The sequence below is a fragment of the Coturnix japonica genome, chromosome 3 (assembly GCF_001577835.2).
Source record: "Coturnix japonica isolate 7356 chromosome 3, Coturnix japonica 2.1, whole genome shotgun sequence".
Classification (NCBI taxonomy): Eukaryota; Metazoa; Chordata; class Aves; order Galliformes; family Phasianidae; genus Coturnix; species Coturnix japonica.
Genome location: NC_029518.1, coordinates 67,858,427 through 67,875,121, shown reverse-complemented (window position 1 = coordinate 67,875,121; position 16,695 = coordinate 67,858,427).

The window sequence follows — 16,695 nt, the reverse complement described above, 5'->3', positions numbered from 1 at the left end:
GCCTTGTGAAGTGAGGGTCTTGAAACTAGCAGCTGAGCAAATAAAGACTGCTTGACAAAACAATTTAGAAAAACAACTATTTCAGCAAAACAGTAGAAGGGAAGCTGACTGCATGAATTGAGACTAATGAAAAGAAGCAGAAAGAACAGACTTCTGCTAAACTTAAGAGCTTACCAGTGAAATATCACACAGGTGACTTGTTAAAGAACTGAGCTTTTAGGATTCTAGCAGAAGCCATAAGTGCTCTGGAGGCTTATATGCTGTCTTCTGTCAAGTGTCCCAAAAACTGTCTATGTAGCTGATCTTCTTTATTTCATTTTTCCTTCAAAAATATTTTTACTTCTCAGGTGGAAATTACTGTTGTGGTACATTAACCCTTGGTAAATGAACAATCATGAAATTTTATTTTCATTATTCATAATACACAATACTAATTTTTAGGAAATCACTTATTTCAAGAAAGGAATCCTGAGAAAGCTACTTCAGTAATTCCTGTTTCCCATTTGGAAATTAATGGATTATAATAACTGATTGATTATGGGAACTGTTAATTTTGTTGTTGTTATGCTTGATGATGAAATAAGCCGTTTTGTTAACCTCTGAAGCATGAGCATTTCTGATTGGAATATAGTAAAACAATCAGTAGCCAATTCTAATCTAATTAGCTATTCTAATCAGTTATTTATTATCCCGCAATTGAAATTTCCATGTGAGATATACAGTTAACAATTATTTTATATATCTTTCTTATATCTCAAGTGACAATTCAAGGATAATTTACATCTCCAATCAGTGTGTTTGTCTCTTCAAGTACATGATTATTTTGGTTTGCAAAGGAGAACTGCTGAAGGGATTAAATTATATTTAAACAAGTTGATCATCAGGGATTACAAAAGAAAGGGAGAATTATCATTAATCTCAGTGGAGATCTGAATGAAACTGGTGGAGAACTAAGGCAATACTTAACAAACAACAGCAGCAGTAATTGAATTTCATCCCCAAATATTGTATATTTCACTCTGAAGATATATGACTTTGTCTCACTCATTTACAATTTTTACATTTCATTCCATATCTTCATTTGCTTCTCATGAAGGTAATTTAGGGCAGAAAACAATTGGCTTGCTGTAGCTGAAGAACTTAACGTCAATGATATCTCTCAATTAACAAATTTATTTCATTTTCTGTGCAAGGTTCATAATAAACGCAAGAATGAATAGAAAGATTGATCTCCCCTAGAGAATAAACCCACGATAAGACAATTAATAAACAAAATCAATGCATTGAATAACACTTTCCAGATGTTATATTTCTGGTGTGATAGGAATTCTGGCATTTGAAAGATGAAGTAGTGTCCTTCGTGTTGTGCCTAGGTAAATATTTCTGTAACTTTTTTAGCGTACAGACGATGTGATTTGACAGCTGCAGAAAATATAACTCTTTTTTTGGGGAGCAGACAGAAAATTCATGTATATTTCTGTTCTGGGTAGTGAGCCACATCTTCCAGTAATTGTACTTCTTTGAGCTATAACCATACAGTAATACATGAATAATTGTTCTTCCAACCTCTTTTTGTTATTTGTTTGTTTATTTTTGTTTTTATTTTTGTTTTGTTTTTATTTGTTTTCCCCATGACTTACTTGGGGCATGAGTGCAGAGAGAAACCATCCCTACTTATTTCACACAGTTCCAAACACTTCAGTAATCTTTACTGTTGACATTAATTTTACCAATTATTGGAAAGGTCATTCAAACTGTCCTTAGATAAGTTAGAAAAAATGGATTCTTTCTATCTTGAAAGTGAGATTTTAGTGATCCACTATTAAATTATTGACTTTAAACACTGTGTCATTATTACAATGAAGTAAGATGTTACAACTATTTGGGGAAAAATAGACAAGATTTCCCCAAATTTCACTAGGTGGGTGCTTCATAAAAGAAGACAAAACAATTCACAAATCATCTGATCACAGTGTCTGTACACCAGAAAACAGAAGAAAAGATTGCCCTTGATCTGGAGCCATACCACATTGTAGAGATTATGGGATTTCAGGGTTTCTAGGATATATTATTATTTCTCAAACAAAATGCCATTTTATGCCATTGCTATGTTTTATTTATGATAACTTATTGATCAAAGCAAGAAATGCCTTCAGAGAAACAGTTTTGCAAGGAGTTAAATCAACTGCATATCTTTTACTCACAGCACACAGACCTTTCTTTGATTCTGTGACAGGGAGGTGGCATACATATTCAAAACACTGCTTCTGGGCTTGCTATCATAATCACTGCCACCACAGACACTAAACAGGGACTTTGGCAGCAAAAACAAATTCTGGTCCAGGTTGCATATTTTTGTCAAAATCACAGCTGAGAATAATAAAAAAAAAAAAAAATTTTTAAAAAAAGAAAAAGTAATGGTGGGTAAGTTCATGTCTTGTGTATGTCTTCTGTTTCATCCGTTACTGTTACTCCATCACATTTCTTTCTGATGATGACTGACAAACATCAGATATTTGTGCTAGGACAACACCCAAGATGATTAGAATAAAATGTGAATGGTGTGTGCAACTGGGAAAAAAATAAAATAAAATTGCTGCAGAACACCTTTAGAACAGAAGAAATTATATTCAATGAAATGCACCACCTTAGAGAACATGTGGCAGGTTTGCTGGTGAATCATCACATCCATCATAATATTGGAAAAGGACTAGCTTTTTCAGTACCTTCTGTGGAAAACACTGAACAACCACTTCCACATTTTGATACAGTCAACACTTCAGTTTGCTGCCTAATAAGGCTCCACAAATCTGCTTAAATAAAACAGGAAGTGAATCAATTTGTGGTATTTTTTGATGTTTGTTCATTTTACAGAAGGGGAAATATGAATATCACAGGATCCACAGTGGTGAAAATGAATATTTTTTAATAAAAATTAAGTCTCTATACAGCATTTAAATAGTCTATATCCAGCCAATTTGGAAATCCCATCTGTCTGTATAAGAAATCCCAATTTTCTGGAAGCGAAAGAACAAGGAAAACAGGAAACCAGCTATCCCAAAATCTGATTGTAACCAAAAAGAGTAAAAAAATCACTTAAATTTATTTTTGGTTTGAAATCGTCGTTCTTGTACTAGGTTAAACACATAGTTCGGAATTTTCATCATTCCTTTTAAAAGCAAATAGGGACATTATTATTATTTTTTTTTTTCAGAAAGATTTCTAACCTATTTTTCTTTAATCTGTGGTGTATATTCAGTGGATAAAAATGATTATTCTAGAGGGTTATTCATCTTTATTTTTAAACTTCTGTATTTTTAGGTTCCTTCTACCACTGATAATAGACTTTGGACAACACACTTTTATTACACAAGTAGATTTTTTTGAAAGTCAGATCAAACAAATCCATTTTGGTTTTTTCCCCATTTTTATTTTGAAATGCCTAATGTTAAACTTGTAAGCTGAGGCAAACTCCAAGCTTCCAGCTACATTTTATCTATGAATATTAATGCTTCCTTAACCATGAGCTTAAGATGCACTCAACAATACATATATCATTACTTTAATTAACATGTGATTCTCTCAAATTGGAATTCAAAGAAAAACACAGCTCAATAGGACAAATGTGAGTTTTACTTGTACTGATGTGTCTTTATGACTATAAATTCCTATTCACTTTATAATCAAAAAAGTTTACAGTATTTTAACATTGTTAGTACAAAATACCTGACACATTTCAAGATAGTTGTGACTCACAAATCGTGACTTGAATTTCCAAATCCTACTTTCTAAGAAAATACCTTTAAAATAGTGTTTCAAGCTTACTTTAAAAATGTGGTATTAAGATATGAAAGCGCAGAAGGTGGTCAGAAGAAAATGTATTACTTATGGTGCTGAGGAAAGGGTTTTTATTTTAACAAGATGAAGTCTAATAATTTAACTTGGAAAAAATACTTTGAACTATGCACACCAAGGTAGACTTCAATACAAAAATATGAAGCCACATGCTGCCATTTTTTCCAGGTAATTTTAGAAGCAGAAAAACTAAATTTAGCAGTTGTACAATTCTTCAAAACCTGTGAAACAGTGGTAACAATAACAGAAATTGAGCATAGTCTACAGATACATATATATACACACACACACACACACACATATATACATATATATATATAAACATATATATCTATATATACATATATATATATACACATATATATCTATATCTATATATATGTGTGTGTGTATGTGTGTATGTATATACAAACTAAGCAGATAGAGACCCTGAGCTTGAATTTCTGTAGACATAAGGTTCCAAATGCCAATACTGACCAAAAAAATCTCAAGTCACTTTTTGGATTCTTTTAAACTGAGGAGGAAATTAAATAGCAAATTCTTATCACACATTTATTCACTGAAACAAGAAAACTTTAAAACAAACAAACAAAAAACAAAAAAACAACTTGATTCCATTTAAAGTTTCTTCTAAAATGACCACAAGTACGTTCACAGGAATCAGGAGCCATGGAGTAAGATTTTGTCCTTGCTATCCTTAACAAAATCTTGTATGAATATATTCTGCTGTGTCAGAAGTTTGAGTAAAAAATGTGTGTGCTTGTTTATGTTTATGCATTTATGCACATCCATGTGTATACATATATATAGGGAGAGAACCAGCAGACTTGTTCAGTTGATTGTCTGTCTTTTAGTGGAAGACATGATTGTACTGCTATTTAAAGTTTTTCAGCCAAAGGCCAAAGCTTTGCTCATGGGCATTAGGTAGACGTACAGACTGATTACTGAAGGACTTCAGAGGACAAGTGCAAGCGAAAAGTAGGTCAGATAGAAAGGCAAAATAACAGATAAGAGACCAGAAAGTTATACTCTAAAGAAGACTGTTCAAAGGAGCTGTTTTAACATGAAACTTGTCAGATCCTACAAGTTCGAAGTTTTCTATGTCGTAGTCTGTAAGAGCTTATTTAAAATCAGGATACATTAGGAAAGTTGGCAGCAATGATTGTAGCACAAAATATTTCTCCAGTATTAATGACTAGCCTGAATTCCTATACCTTAGGCAAGAAACATTTGCCAGGAGAACATTAATACTCCTAAAAAAACTGAAAACTGAGAAAATAAAATATATAAAATATGCACTTCTTCTTCTTTTTTTTTTTTTTTTCTTTTTGAACAACAGAATTTACTCGGTATGCATAGAACAGGTCTGAAAAAAATATTAATTTTGCATTACTCTGTTATAACTTAATCCAGCCAGCAGCTCAGCACCACACAACACCACCCTAATGGGATGCTGGAGAGAATCAGAAAAATATAAAAAATAAAAATAAAATGTGTATATTAAGATAAAATTTACTTAGGCAGAAACACTGCAGAAATGCAATGTTAATAATACAGCATACAAAACAAACGACACAAGAAATAGCTGTTCACCATACACCAACCGATGCCCAACAAAGTCCCTTAGCAGTTTATTTCAATGATAAAACATACTAAAGATATTTTAGCTTTAACTTAAGAATTTCAAACAGATTTTAGGAACATCTTTCCAGGCTTTTGATAAGTCAGACATGTCACTCATTAATGAAACTGAATGAAAGAGACAAGTTACTGAGAGACAATTTTGCACTCTAGTCTTATCTTTAAATATTTATTAGAATGTCAGTGCAAATCGTTGAGGTTTGAAACTTATATATAACAGTCTTTACAGGATCTTCATCTCCATACATGAGGGTTTATTTCCTGTGCTGAATTATGCTGAACATGTTTGATTCTCTTCAACAGCTGTAAGAAGTACCTAGCAATTTCATACTTAAACTGTAGAATTAATAAGATGAGTAAAATAATGGACTCTTAGAATGGAATCAATTTCTGAGGTAAAAGGTCTAGGCTTAAACTATCATTATTGTGATGTTTTTGTTTGTTTTGTTTTGTTTTGTTTTTTAAGTTATAGAAGGAATGAGTCTTATTCACAGGATGCGTTTCACTGAGTAAAAGGGAAAATGGGACTCATTAGATCCTAAACCTATGACGTTATCTCAAATCTGATAGACCTGAAGATGATGCACTTAAAATCACTGCTCTTAGTTTTGGAGCAGTGAATGAAAACTTGCTATATATATATATATATATATATATATATATATATATATATATATATATATTATTAATTATATTAATATATATATTAATATAATATATATTAATAAAATATATATATTAATAAAATATATATGAATATATATGAAAATTAATTATTAAGGAACCTTATTAACTTTTTGTTTGATTTTTGGTCATCTTTACACTTTCAGTCATCTCAGGACAATTATGATAATAAAATTCACTATTTGTCACTGCATTTATGTAAACATGTGTCTGTATACACGCATGTAGATCAGGCACACATTGCTGTACGTGTTTCTGAAACTTAGTACATTCAGAGAATTATTTGTGGTATTTAACTAGTGTGTGTTCTAATCCACATTGAGTAAAGAAAATTTCCTTTCCGAATGGCTCTCCAGTGAAAAAGTTCATAAAACTTCTACTGTACATCAACAGCTTGAACATAGGAGAGGGACAGTTTTGAGTTCATTATCTGAGTCTGGAAGGGACCTCTAGAGGTCACCTAAACCAGTCCCTGCTTAAAGTCTAATCAGAGCAAGTTGTTGAGAACAGCATCCTGTTGGGTTCTAAACACTTTAAAAGACAGAGATCCCACTGCCTGGACAGCCTGCAATGGGATTTGACCACTTTTGTGGCTAAAAAGTAAAAATAAATAATATTTAATATTTGATTGAATTTCTCATTTTCCAAGGAATAAGAATTTTCATTTGGCTTAGCTTGCTTAATTCTTATTCAACATTATTTTGTGGAGAGTTTTAGAAAATTGAGCATTGTTTTTTGGTTCCGCTATCTTGGAATATGTCCTCCTCATACCATACATAAATACAACTTTCTAAATGGCAAATGCATTGATTCTCTTATCACTAAGACAGCTAGTCACTTGTTAAGCAACATACTGTGACTTTGTAACAATATTTGAGTGTCCTCAAAATGGCTTTCTCAACCACAAGGACTTTGTAATCTTTCTAGACAGAGTTTTATGTTATTTGCTCAAGATAATGGATTTCAATTTCATTTTTAATTAAATATTATTTTAACCCATTAAATGATTCTAGTCCAAAGGAGAAAGACAACAATTCCTAATTAAAACTTCTCTAATGATTAATTAAAGTTACCATTATGTACATTTAGGTTACAGCAAGACTTTACTCCAAATTCTGCAAGTTTATTATTCTCTTTGGGCAAGATTTTTCTTTCAGTGAATCACTCCAGGTGCAGCCCTGGGAAGCCATTTGATCCATGAAAGCATAGGATTCCACACTGCATTCTCGCACATCTGTGGTAAAATTATTTCTCAGTCTATAATGCTATGCAGATTGGCAGCACTTTTTTTTTTTTTTTTTTTTTTTTTTAAATTTATTTCTTGCCTATTCAAGGAATATTATAACCCAATTAAACTCAAGGTGTAAGTAGCCTGCACATAAGAATAATGGAGGCTTTTATTTGCATTATTTCGATTTTCACAAACAAAACAAAACAAAACAAAACAAAAAATCAAAGTCCTTATTGTTAATATATTATGGAAATGCATAGCAAATATTAATTGGTGGATAACTGTTAAAATTTGATAACTTCTTTGGTAGAAATAACATTTATACTGCTTTAATGAAAGACTTTGAAACTTAAAAGAGCAGTAATATTTTACTTAAGGATATTCCATTTCCATTTTATTGTTCTGAGATGTGGAAAATGGTATGAAAATGAGATCTTTCTGCGTCATTTAGGTAACTTAGTAAATGAAGCGCAATAAATTTGGATTTTACGCAAAACCACAGGCCTACAAACATCTAAACATGACTACATGTAGACTCACAGATACCTACACACAAGCTTGGGTGTGTGCACATGCATTTAAACATGCATGTATATGCATAAGTGCATTAAAATATTTATTTGACTCAATGCCTGCCTGTGGAATTGTAGGTGTATGTGCATACACAGTGAGAATACTAGAGTGCGTGTACCAGTTCCCTGACATTTCTAATCATAATTAATTTTCAGTTTTCTGACATCTGAATTAAGATAACTACATGCACTATAATTCTAACTGAGTTACTGCAGTGGAAACAAACATTTCATGAAAACAGACAGTAGTACCGTTGCATTTAATAGAACATGTGAAAAAGTTAAAAAGGAGAAAAAGGAGAAAGTATCCCTCTACATGTTTTTTTAATATTCATTTTTAAATACATTTCTTTGTAAATAGAAATCTAATCAAAGCCAGTACTGAAGAAACAACACATCTTTTGTTGCAGCCTTGAACTCTGACTGAATCAACCTAACTCTGCAGTCATCTGGTGAACATGTGGGTATTGTTCATCCCCTAGATAAATGCTGTCTAAATCCTCAGATAGTTTTATGCAATGTTTTAGGACTGCCAGCCAGACAATACGATGACTTGATTCCCCTCCTTGAACATATTCAGGTGGTGGGGGATATATTACCACTGAGACTGTCACTTGGATTTATTCAATGGATAACTAGTGTCTGGGTTAACTGTCGGGTAAATGTGTACAGATAGCTACACAGTGCAAAAGATTTCAACCTCAAGATTTTGCTGGTTCCAAGATCCTGTTTTTCTTGAGATGATCAGTAAAGGTGCATGGGTGCTATTTCTTCTAAATCTATGTTAAAGATTGTTCAGTAAAGCATTAGAAATATGAAGCTGCATAACCCATTAAAACAGACAGCAATTGCTTTATTTCAGGTTTTTATTGTACATTCTTAGTGAGACAAATTTATTTATAACTGAAAGTGTCCATGTTTGTTATATTCCACTCATTTTCAGTGTAGTTGATAAATTCCCTATTTGCTACTCTCCATAACATATTCTGAATTAAAGGGTAAAGGCAATGTTATTCAGGGAAAAAAAAAAAATAAATAAAAAATAAAAATAAAGTGGGTGAAATAACCCAGATCTCAGAGGAAGATTTAATGCAGTAGAGAAACAGAGAAATCACCATTTACATCCTTTTCTCATTGAGTACAAATGTGTGGAACCAAATTCGGAAGTGTTGTTGGTTACACATCAGTAATTCAGTTGAAGTCTGAGTGCACATGGGCTAATGGAAAACAGAGCAGGGCTGTAGCAGAAAGGGCAATAAGGATGTGCATGCTCATCCTTGTTACATCTAGCACATATGAAAAGTATTCTTTTTCCTGCTCAATACTGGGAAGAATAGAGGCTGTTGTGAGAGAAACACAAGATGACCTCTTGTCTGGGGATGGATGAAATTTCAGAAATTCCCTCTGCACCTTGGTAGTTCTTTCAGAAAATTGCTCAGACATTTCCCAATGTATTCATAGGGAATCTGTATGCTTAATGCTGGGATCTTGAACCCAAACACCAGTTTATTTGGGGACAGCTATTGTGGAAGTGCATTTATTAGAGTTGGAAGATAGAAATAAAAACACTCTTGTGTTGTCAGGGACTTAGTGAAATAGCCTGGTAAATCTCTTTCATAAGAACAGCACATACACTACAGGCACATTATGGTGGCTAAACAGTGAATGATGAAAAATTCTTTGTGTTTTCTAGTGCATGGTCCGATTTTCTATAGTAGAAAGGTATTTCACCATCTTTCACCATCATTACGATAAATAACTGGCATCCATTTTAAGAGTTTTGAAAAATTTACATGAGTCTATTTGTTTTAGTTACTCTAAATCTGAAATCTTTTTCCAAGTGTTCTCTGTTAAGCAATAGGGGAAAACTGCTCTAAAACGAGCACCTGGCTCCAAAATCCTGTTGAAGACCGGGGTTCTGTGGTAACCAGTGAGATGATAAAGCTGTTTACACTACTTTACAGTGCTATACCCTCGTTATATCTCATCAGTTTTCCGCTGTTTTATTTATTTTTTTTTTTTTTACTGAAGAATTAGAAAAATACCCCAAGAAATTAAAAAAAAAAAACAAAACAAAGGGTATAATTTTCAGTACAGCAGTGTATTTATTCCACAATGAATAAACTATGTAATAAACTAGATGTAAACTAAAGTTCATTTATCTCTTACTAATGATTTGCCTTTGTCTTGTAAAATCTTTCCATCAAAAACACCCTTGTGTTTTAGACTGGTAGCTAAATACCCTGCAGCTTCTTACTCTCTCAACATGGTATGGAAAAAGAATCAGAAAATTCCAAGAATTCATGGGTTTGGAAAAAGAAATTTTAATAGGTAAAGCAAAAGCCACTTGTGCAGGCAATGTAAAATAAGGGAATCAATAGCTACATCCCATCAACAGGGAGATGTTCATCCACTTCCAGCAAAGCAGGACTCATTGTGTGTAGCAGTTTCTTGGGAAGAAAAATGCCAGAACTCCAAACACTCCCTTCCTAATTTCTCACTCTAGCTTTTATTACTGGACATGATGTTGCATGGTATAACAAATCCCTTTGGTCAGTCTGGGTCAGCTGTCATGCTGTTTCCCTTCCCAGCTCCTCGTGTACACCTTTATGGGCAAGGTAGTATGAGAAATTAAATGTCATTGGCTGTGGACTCTGAAGCAGCTGAAATGATGTTATCACTATAATTTTCATCAAAAATCAAAAATGTAGCATCATATGTACCTCTATAAAGGAAATTAACTCAATACCAGATAAAACTAGGGCAAATACATTAATCTTATTCTCATTTGTAGGAAAAAAAATTCTTGAATATAGGGAGCAGAAGAAATTTTGACTTATCCACAGTAATATGGATTGTAAGGAGTGTTCAGCTGTTAACATGAATAACGTTTTTTGATTATACAGATGCTAATATCAGATTTTAGAAAACAAGCACCTTGACAGACAAAAAACAAACTGCCACTGTAAGCATTGCATAAAACCTTCTTGGTGCTATGCTAGATTAAATACATGTCTGAATGTCTGTTCAGTGCCTTTTAACTCATTGGTTGTGATGTCTGAGGCCTTACACTCATCAGCAATTTATGTGTTTGAATTTCAATAACAAGTTCCCCAATACAGTGGAATCGATTAGAGTCTGGTTTAGGTATCAGTGGGTAAAAATTGCTATCACCAGGGAAAGCTTGCACTTTTAAAATGTAGATAGATGAGGTATCTTAAATACTCCTTAAACTATGCAAGTACTGAGGAGTTAATTGATGTCATTCAATGAATACCTCATAGCATAACAATCCTCAACCTTGTAAGAAAGTTAAGTGAATTCATATCCTAAATATATTACATGGCAGAGTGAAAGACTTGTGGTAGTGCCAATGGAGATGTGTATGAAGGCTCTTGTGTGGTTGGCCTTGGGATAAGGAGAAAGGAAGAAATGAGAGACTCTTTACACCTTCGCAAGAGGAATGTGACATTAAATGCAAGTCACATGAGGAACTTTAATCCCACATAAGCATGTACTGTATGCATGCTGTTAGTCCACTACATTTGTTTTTACTTGCATACTACCTTCATTAGAAGTGAAATTACCATCATTTAGTGAGGAATATCATCTCAGTCAGACTTCTGATTAGATTGTTGCTTACAGAACTTAGAAGAAGAATGTCAGTGGGTGCATTATAAATTAAGTCCTTGAATCATCTCAAGCTTATCCCTAATTAGTCTGTATTGGAACAATATTGAAAGTTGCATTTTTTGAAAAATTTCAGGGGATAAAATCCTTATAAAATTTGCAGTAGATAATAGCATTTAGAGCTACAAGACTTCTTTAGAACAGACCAACATAAATAAATAAATAAATTTAAGTGAACATGAATTAAGCTCTTTGAAACATTCTCAAGCCAGTACTGGTAAGCAAAATATCTTAACATTTGAACAACATTTGAAATGAAAAAAATAATTACTTAGCTAAAACTCATCCTTAAAAAAAAACAAAAACAAAAAACAAACAACAAAAAACAAAAAAACAACAAAAAACAACAAAAAATAAAAACAAACAAGCAAACAAAAAAACAACAGAGGTAAAATAATTAGTGAAAAATCTGGCAAATGACAGAATGTAAGGGAAGCAATTTTGCAGTATCAAAACTGAAATTATCAGCACTTTTTCTGCCTACTTATCAAAAGCAAGACTACTACTATTTTAATGTAAAAATGGCAAAGTGAGCCAAACACAGTAAAGCCCTTTGTCACCACAGTAGAACACTACAGCAGAATTCACACCTGTCTGCAGCACTGTAATGCACAGGGCTTCTGCAGCTCAGTTCTTAAGATCTCACATTGACTTCAGTAGGAATGTACCGACAGACAATTTTGGTCAGCTCTTCCCCTTGTTAGTGGGGCATGACACCCATAACAAGTTTTGTTTTACATAGAAGCCTATGCACTTGATTGTTTTGCACACCTGACAGTAACTACCATCAAGAATAGTTCTCATGTAAATGAGGAAAAGGGATTTATTTTGTGAGAATTTGGCTGTTCTTTCCATCAACATTATGTAAGCAATTCAGTTTCTTATTCTGAATAAAATGCAATTGCTATTTCTAGAACCATAATGCATTTTTTATAACATTATTCTTAAGGAGAAAGAGTTTAAAACAATAATGAAATTACATACTTTGTATAAAACAAATCTTGATTCAATCTCCCAAGATCAGGCTCAATGTAGGAGCGCATAGGAAATTGTCTTCCAATATTGTCAATAGTATATCATTTCTGTCAACTGGATTTTTGCAAATATTATTTTACTCTTTGGCAAAGGCATCAGATAAGCAAACAAAGCAGTGAAGATATTAATATTCCAGGAGATCACCTTTTTCGAATGAAAAAATCTTCATTACTCTCCTTAAACTAATATAATTTTTCAAGAAATAATTCAACTTCAGCTTCACAACATTTACCTATTTCCCTAATATTCTTCCTCATGGGAATCATCAAGAGAAGAGGAGAAGAGAAGGCTAACTCAACACTCATCACAGAATAATGAAAGATCTTCATATAAAGGATTTGTTGTGATTCAAAATAAAGCTTTTAGTATTTAGGGTATTTAGTTGGGATGTAAGGGTTACTTATATCTGGGCTTTGAGCTGATGCTTTTCCATTCCAGTAAAATACTCCATGTCACTGGATTCCTTGCTTAACTGTACATATATTTACAGAGCATGGAGTAATTCCCAAAATGAAAGATTGGAAAAAATGACATCAATTTGAACTGTGGTCCAGTAGCTGAGCAGTCCCTTAAAGTGAGAGAGATGAATTCAAACTCCTGTTCATGATGAGACATGGCAAGAAGTGAACTCAGTCTGTACTGGGTCTGGTCTTGTTCAACATCTTCATCAGTGACCTTGATGAGGGGATAGTGATCACCCTCAGCAAGTTTGCTGATGACACAAAGCTGGGAGGACTGGCTGACACACCTGAAGGCTGTGCTGCCATTCAGCGAGACCTGGACAGACTGGTGAGCTGGGCAGTAAGAAACCAGATGAGGTTTAACAAAAGCAAGTGTAGAATCTTGCACCTGGGTAGAAATAATTGCGTGCACCAGTACAGGCTGGGAGAAGACATGCTGGAGAGGAGCTCTGCTGAGAGGGACCTCGGCGTCCTGGTGGACGACAGGTTGACCATGAGCCAGCAGTGTGCCCTTGTAGCCAAAAAAGCCAATGGCATACTGGGGTGTATTAAAAAGAGCGTGTCCAGCAGGTCAAGGGAGGTGATCCTCCCCCTCTACTCTGCCCTGGTGAGGCCTCATCTGGAATATTGTGTCCAGTTCTGGGCTCCCCAGTACAAAAGAGACAAGGATCTCTTGGAAAGAGTCCAGCGGAGGGCCACTAAGATGGTGAAGGGCCTGGAGCATCTCCCCTATGAGGAGAGACTTAGGGAACTGGGTCTGTTTAGCCTTGAAAAAAGAAGGCTGAGAGGGTACTTGATCGAACTTTATAAATGCCTGAGGTGTGGGAGCCATAGTGGTGAGGCTGGTCTCTTTTCAGTAGTGCGTGGGGGCAGGACTAGGGGTAATAGGATGAAAGTACAGCATAGGAAGTTCTTTACAGTGAGGGTGACGGAGCACTGGAACAGGCTGCCCAGGGAGGTGGTGGAGTCTCCTTCTCTGGAGATATTCAAGACCTGCCTGGACGCCTACCTGTGTGACGTGGTGTAGGTAGCCTGCTTTGGCAGGGGGGTTGGACTCGATGATCTCTAGAGGTCCCTTCCAACCCCTACAATTCTGTGATTCTGTGAACAGTTTGTAGTGTATTGCAGTCAATGCCCCAGTTATCTACCTACGAAAAGATTTAATCTGCAGAATTAGCTATTAAAAACAAAACAAAAAAAAAAAAGAAACAAATGGAAAACAAAAATAAAACAAGCAACCAACCAAAAAAAAAAACAAACAAACAAAAAAAAAAACACACCAGAATTTTATTTCATCCCAATGGAGATAAATAGCCTTAAAATACTTGGAAGCACGCAAAAAGGAGGAAAGCAAGTTGATCAGAGGTCTGGAGCACCTCTTCTATGAATGAAAGATTGAGGGAACCAGGCTTGTTTAGCCTGGAGAAGAGAAGGGTCTGGAGAGATCTCTTTGTGTCCTTTCAAGGAAGAAAAGCACTACTGAGGGACCTGGATAGGCTGGATCAATAGGCAAAGTAAACTGTGAGTTTCAACAGGGCCAAGAGTCGGGTCCTGCATTTTGGTTACAACAATCCCGGGCAACCCTACAAGCTTGGGGAGGAGTGACTGGAAGTCTGACTGATGGAAAGGGACCTTGGTGTACTGATGGAAGTTGGCTGAATATGAGCCAGCAGAATAAGGCCAATGGCATCCTGACTTGTATCAGGAATGGTGTGGTGAGCAGGACTAGGGAAGTACTCGGCATTGGTGAGGCCTCACCTCGAGTACTGTGCTCAGTTTTGGGCACCTCAGTACAGAAAGGACATTGAGGCGCTGGACCAAGTCCAAAGAAGGGCAACAAGGCTTGTGAAGGGCGTGGAGAATATGCCCTACAAGGAGAGACTGAAGGAACTGGGGCTGTTTAGTCTGGGGAACAGGAGACTGAGGGGAGACCGTATTGCTCTCTTCCAGTACCTGAAAAGTGCTTACAATGAGACCAGGGTTGGACTCTTCTCACTGGTGTCAGGTGACAGGGCGAGGGGAAATGGCCTTAAGTTGTGCCAGGGTAAGTTTAGCTTGGATATTGTGAAAAACTTCTTTACAGAAAGGATTGTTAAACACCTGAATAATTTCCCCAAGGAGGTGGTTGAGTCATCATCCCTGGCTGTGTTTAAAAATCTTTTGGATGTGATGCTCAGGGACATGATTTAGCCAAGGGATGTTAGTTTAGGGTAGTATGGTTAGGTTGTGGCTGGTCTCAAAAGTCTTTAATGACTTTCTCTACCTGAGCAATTCTTTGATTCTATGACTCCAATTCAGATTTGTGTATCAGCATTCTATTATATTTATCAGAAAAAAAGAAAATCGATAAAGGCATGGACAGATTTTACACACATTATTTTTTTTAATTTTATGTACCTAAGCACTTAAAAAAAAAAAAAAAAAAGTAATAATAACACTAGTAAAAGTTTCAACAGTTCCACACATTGTCAGCATAAATCAGATCATGCAACAGTTCCTATAAGTCTGAATGTTATATTCTTCCCCATGTGGGAAAGTAAAGTTATTTTTTAAAAATTGCAAGTTCTTTATGATAAGTAAGGCAACAGCTTCATTCTAGGACCCTGAGTTTTGCCCCTGAAATAGTGCGCATCCAACATTGTGCCTTATACTGACATCTTTACTGAACCATGTGAAAGATTTATTTGTGCCAAGTAGATAATTTTGACACCATCTTGAACTACTTAAATATATATTAGTTATGTTAAACTGAACTGAATGTGATGGTAAGAAACTTTAATGTAGGCCATTAGGAGATGTTAGGAAATAAAGTACACACAAGGAGAAAACTCTGTCTCTAGCCATCTGCTTGTCCTGGTAGCACATAGACAATTTGCAGTATACAAGCAATTCCCTCAACTTGCTGAACAGCAGGTGCTCATCTTTTCCTTCAGCTGTCCAAAAACTGTTCCCTTACAATTCCTCCCCTTCTCCCTGAGGGATTCTTTCATATCTTTGTAATGGAAATTTAGTATCTGGAAGAACAAGTTCTGTTTGAACTAGAATTATCTCAATTTGCCTGGTAAGAAATGGATCTAATATTTTGTTCTATCCTGTGAGTATTCTGCTTAAGTGAACAAACAGTCTTTTTTCTACCATCATGTCTGTTACAAATTAAAATGACAGCAGGAATTGCAATCAAGAAAAAGCACAGGGTGTAAGGATTATGAAAAAAAGAATTCTGTTTTCAGTGTGCTGGTTTTCTCAATAAATGCTAAGCCATAAGTAAAGCAATAAACTATACATATACAAGTTATTGTCTTATATCTTTGGCAATCAATTTTGTCTTCAACTGAAAGGGATTACTGTTCAGTGTAGACCAAGGAATATTGTGGTGAGGTGGTACAGAGGGTGTTAAGAAGAATATTCTATGCAAGACACAATACTAGTTAGAGGACCAAAAGTCAGGTTATAGTAATACCAAGTTAGATAGACAATTGCTACTAAGTCTTGTGTACATAATTTTTTAATTTCTATGTTTTTATTT